Below are 6,000 nucleotides of genomic sequence, written 5' to 3' on the forward strand. Positions count from 1 at the left end.
ACTGGAACTTTTTACAATTAACTAACTACTATAGAGTTCCTATAGCAAAATTTTTTTCTCCGTGTGGCTAATTTTTCACGTGCCGACGCGACAATCGAGGAATGCTAGCTTTATTTATATTTTATAGACATTTTACATACTAAAATCAGATTTTATATTTTTTAGGAGCGATTATTTACTTAAAGAAATAATATTGAAAATTATTTGAGCGTTTTATTTAGAGGTGAAAATTTAAAAAATATTTTTATTTGAAAATATTTAATTTTTCGTGATATTTAACACATAAATTAATAATAAATCTTTTTTAATATGCATTAGTAGTTTTTTTGTATTTTTATGAGTGAAAATTTTTTTAATGATTGTTTATTTTGTATAAAAACTTTAAATTAAAATATTATAACTCTAATTTCTGACTCGTTAAAAGTCCAGAGGCAAAAATCTTGTTTAAATAATGAAACTTTTAATAATTATTCAGTAAAAATTTCAACCAGATATTTTATAAAACATATTCCATATAAATGTAAAATATTAATTTAAAGTAAAAAAAATGAGTAAATCCAAGCCATCAATTATTTTTACATACCATTAAACCCTCCAATTATTTACAAACTAAGTTAATCACCAAAAAACTGAATAATTTCGACTAAGGTCAGCAAGCAATTAATTCTCCAGCAATGATAGGATCAAACAATATCAAGTTACCATTACGAATAAAATAAATGTAATAAATACAACGACCGGAGTCGTATTACTGTCGTTAATCCAAGCAATTAAATAATTGTACAGCGTACTGGGCTCAATCATGCAATACTATCGTAAATTGTAGACAGTAGCTCGTCTAAATGTCAATTTTATTTTGATTAACTGAATGATCGGCTCATACGCAGAAAAAAAATATTCTTGAATCAAGTATATAATTTTGAAGAACTTAATATTCTTGATTTGAGTAGAAAAATTCTTGATTTAAGGAAATTTTACTTGATTCAAGAATTTTTCTTCTTGATTCAAGACAATTACCCTCTTTAAAATTATATTCTTGGTTCAAAAATTTTTTTCTTGAATCAAGTTAATTTTTTTTTTTCAATGTATTAAATTAAAAAAAAATAAATTAGTATCTGTATATTATTTTGAAATTATGTTATCGTCTTTTTGATTAAATATTTGATTTTCCGTAAATATAAATACAAGTACAAGTACAGAGAAGTTTCTGCATCAGTACAGGTAAAAGCTACAAGGCCTTGGCGGTAAACTTGTTACCGGAAATGTCGACGAGGTCAGGGACGGACATATAAGTGTATAATGTAGTTTGTGTATACTGAACTAAATTTAATAAAACATAATATAATATAATATATAATTTAATAAAACTGTAACTGCTGTACATTTGAGTTAATAAAATTGGTATTGTTTTGATAAATTTGGTTATGAAAATAATTAGCGGTTGTTACTGCTCTATTTGGTCAAGCTGTGGATTGATTGGTCCATTTAATAGGATAACAATAAACTAAACTAAACTGGACTTGAGTGTAGAAAGTTAAAAGAGTAGAGATGAATAGAAGTCTAACGGGTTCAGTAGGATTTAATTCATGATAGATGATGGGATGATGCACGTTTAGTTTCTCCTCGTCTTTCTATTTCACTGGGTAATGTCACTTGCAAAGCACAGCCCTATAGCTCTATCGCTGGTCAAATGACGTTTAGGTCAATACAACTTGATCAAAGTCTTAATTAAATCCTCTGTACTTAGGAGCGGTGTTTGTGCGGAGTCTGACTCTTGTACACTGCGGGATATTTAGTAACTCTCGTATGTTGTATATTGTATGTAGCAGGAGCCACACTCTACGCTCTTGTTTCCTATTCTCGGGTTTACCTCCACCAGATTAAATACCGAGTAAGGTTTACGTTTATTCAATATCGTGATTGCACTCAGCACAAGAACCGAGAAATTTTGATTAAGAAGATAAACATTTTGTAAACTCATTTGTCGTAATAACACGCTCCAATTAAGTCTCTGTTGGTTTTTGTAATGAGAATGAGAGATTTATTGTCTTGGTTGATTTATTTATAATCTTTTTGGAGTTTGGTAAGAATTTTTTACTTGGACAGGTTTATAATTTCCTTTTTATTATTTACTAGCTGTTACTCGCCCGCTCCGCTGGGCGCTTTATAGAATTGCATTTTTAGATCTAGACTTGAAATTTAATTAGAGTATTGTTTTGACTTGCACAGATTCTCAATTCTATCGAATTGGCATGCACCTTTTATCCATATAATTATTCTAGCTAATATTCATTGTAACTTTCAATGTACAATAATTATAACATTCCCGTGTCTTTCTTACAAAAATGAATAATAATTGATTTGAAAAAAAAAAATTTGTAATGAGCATTGAAAGTTTTAGTTAAAGAAATTGCAGGTCTCATAAGTGAAGCAATCTGCCTAGTATATAAACATAACCAATAGAATTAAAAAATTTATTTTAAACAAATGACATTCGAATAGAATAAATTTAGTTACAATAAAAGCTTATTATTTCTAAGTCAAAAAAATATAGGCTCCGAATAAGTAATCACCAACATATCATAAACTAAAAACTTCTTCGAAACACGCTGCTTCTTATGGTATAAGTATTATTCCGATCGGTTCAGTAGTTTTCGCAGTATAACCGGACAAAAAATCGACTATCTATTTATTAGTATAGATTACATTTTAGATCTAGACTTGAAATTTAATTAAAGTATTATTTTGACTTGCACAGATTCTCAATTCTATCGAATTGGCATGCACCTTTTATCCATATAATTATTCTAGCTAATATTCATTGTAACTTTCAATGTACAATAATTATAACATTCCCGTGTCTTTCTTACAAAAATGAATAATAATTGATTTGAAAAAAAAAAATTTGTAATGAGCATTGAAAGTTTTAGTTAAAGAAATTGCAGGTCTCATAAGTGAAGCAATCTGCCTAGTATATAAACATAACCAATAGAATTAAAAAATTTATTTTAAACAAATGAGATTCGAATAGAATAAATTTAGTTACAATAAAAGTTCATTATTTCTAAGTCAAAAAAATATAGGCTCCGGATAAGTAATCACCAACATATCATAAACTAAAAACTTCTTCGAAACACGCTGCTTCTTATGGTATAAGTAGTATTCCGATCGTTTTAGTAGTTTTCGCAGTATAACCGGACAAAAAAATCGACTATCCTTTTATTAGTATAGATTTATGACCTATTGCTTTACTTTTGGGCTTCAAGGACTAGTGGGCATTTTTACGCTCTCTTCTTACGATAAATTTTATTTTATTAAAAATATCATTGAAATAATTAATAAGTGGAATAATTTTGGACTTTAATTGTTAGTTATTAGTCATAAAAAAATTACAAAGCTATATTTAAAAGGTAGTATGTAATTTTTTTTATGTAAGCTATTATTTCAATTGAAATTTAAATTTTTAACTAGCTATTGTTAATTTTTTACAATTGACGTAATTATTTTTTATTTAAAGAAAAAATTGTTTTCATAATCAGACAATAAACCTTTTAAAAATAATTTAATATTAAAATAATTTTCTTAAAAAAATTTCAAGTAATTTATCAACAAATTAAATAAAAGAAAGTTGTCATATAAAATCTAAAAATTAAAAAGTCATGATAATAACGTATAATTCAATTTCAACGGAAGTCATTACAATAATTTATTATTATTTATTTATTATTATTATTATTAAGATTCTTTGAAATAATTCCTTATGAAAGATCGTGCAGGGTATAGTAATGATTGCATCATGCGACTAAACTTGAGGAAGCAAGAGTAGAGTACAACTTGTGCGACAATGTCTATATTATTCTCCAGTGTATTATTCACATTGAAATCGGAATTGAAATTGCAAGAGCCTAGCCGCAATACCAATGTACACATAATGGCAATAGACCGTCTATTCATAGACAAAAACAAAGTGCCACTGAATAGTGTAGCTATCTATTTTTTCGTGGGTTGTGCTCCACAAAATAAAAGCCCGCACGAAAACTCAGTGCGCTAAGTTTACGAACAAGTAGAGGGAGTGCCTCTGCATTACATGATGGAGACGCGTGGGCTATGACTCTCGTGCTGGGCCGGCGCAATTGTCTGCACGTGGCCACATACATCTACATCTATGCTTATTATTATAACTAATACTAATACTAATTGTTGTCGATGTTTAAATGTTAAACTTTTGCTAATTGCTCTATCACAGACTGACTTCCTTTTATATTCTGAAAACTGACAACAAGTATCCGGTATTAGACTTGGACTTCAATACAAACTCCAAAGTAATGGCTTGAAATTATTTAAATTCAAATTATTATTTCAAACTTTAACTTGTTTTTAACTTTAAATTACAGAGAACGCGGAAAAAGTACCGAGCTATACTTGCACTACAACCGATACCTCGTATAACGGTATTGAGATTTACTCTGAACTGCTGAGTAAACTCTCAGTGTACAAAGTCTATCACTTGGAATTTTTTAAAAATATTTATTTTATTTATTCTACGAAGAATTATTGAGTAATAACATTTTTGTGTTAACAAAAATTTATAAAATATTTCACAAACTTTTTTTTTCAATTTTTTAAAATAAACAATTGCCAGATTTTTTCTAATTTGTATTATTTATCTTTGATAATTTTCACGTTTAAAAAAAAAAACATTTTTTTTTTATAAAAATTCACACAATTGTTTTATATTTAATTATATTTTTAAAAAATTTTTCAGATTATTACCAATATATTTTATTTATCGTAATAATTTTTAAATAAAATTCCAAAAATTAGTAGACAAATTAAAAAAGAACCACCTGCCTAATAAAATTCCTCCCAAAAAAAAAATCCACGCATACTATCAATCCCCCAAAAATTGGCAATGAAAACTAAAAAGATCCTCTCAGTAAGTATCACTCCAAAAAATGATTGCACAAGACTAGCATTCCCAGACGGTCACGTGACGAGAAAGATTGTACTACAAAGAACCACCGTTCTTAGCAATAAACAAAATAATTAACAACCAAAACCAATAACTACCTCCTTAAAACAAATCATAAACTTAAATATCAACCCCACCAAAACCTACGAATGTCCACGCGTTAAAAATGCGTGATGTAAAAAATGAAATTCCTCAGAGGAGGGATCTTGTACCGTATACTGTAAACCGTGTACCGTATATCGGGGATATCTTGCGGTGTTATGTCACCGGCACGCGATAACTTTTTATCGTTCGGAGTAAAGTGACACACTGAGAGAAGGAGTACGCGAACTCACCCCTACGACAGAGCACGAATGACTGACGGGCCGGACCACCCCATCGGACATTTCATCTCCCTCTACCTCGCGACGGCGCCGCTGCCGATGCTACTACTACTACTACTTTTGCTTGTACTACTAGTACCCGATCCAACACACCGAACCGAGCTCTACTCCACACTTCTCCACAAATTCCCTCTCTCTTTATCGCAGCAATAATTCCCCTCGCGACTTTGCTGTACTATACAGTAGAAGTATCTACTGCACGAAAGTGTGTGTGTGCGAGTATTTCTCTCCTTTCTTAATGTCTCTTCGTACCGTTCAATTCCTCACTCTTACTCTTCTCTTGCATCGGTGTGCACTCATATGAACAGCACACATGTATTATTATATTGTGGGTGTACAAGCAACCCGTCTACCGATATAATACCAATACAGTGAAGTGTTCGCCACCCGCACACGATATTCCATTCCATTCCATTCGAATCCGCGGCCCAGCTTCTACTTCTACTTCTACCTCTACTCTCATCTGCTGTGCTCTACTCAGTCGCTCTCACGTCGAGTGTAAGTGGATGTAGCATATAGCATGTAGCACGTATAGCAGAAAGCCTTCATTTCACGTGTGTTATGTCGTTGCATGGTATGGCATGGTGTGGAACGGTAAGGTATAACCGGATAGAGAAAAACCCAGAGAGGCGAAAAAGAAGTGAG

At 30.6% G+C, this 6,000-nt stretch overlaps 1 protein-coding gene across 3 annotated transcripts in view; it reads right to left on the reverse strand.

Moving 5' to 3' along the window:
- Nucleotides 1-5,342, reverse strand: part of LOC123259514 (furin-like protease 1, isoforms 1/1-X/2) — a 117,046-nt gene extending 111,704 nt beyond the window's left edge. For 2 of the 3 annotated variants that reach the window (XM_044720068.1, XM_044720069.1), the window contains exon 1: nucleotides 5,071-5,342. The gene's annotated coding sequence lies outside the window, so the exon portion shown is untranslated. The remainder of the gene's footprint in view (nucleotides 1-5,070) is intronic. The other variant, XM_044720067.1, reaches the window with a different exon arrangement.
- Between the last annotated feature and the right edge of the window lie 658 nt (nucleotides 5,343-6,000).

This window comes from Cotesia glomerata, linkage group LG2, assembly GCF_020080835.1.
Source record: "Cotesia glomerata isolate CgM1 linkage group LG2, MPM_Cglom_v2.3, whole genome shotgun sequence".
Lineage (NCBI taxonomy): Eukaryota > Metazoa > Arthropoda > Insecta > Hymenoptera > Braconidae > Cotesia > Cotesia glomerata.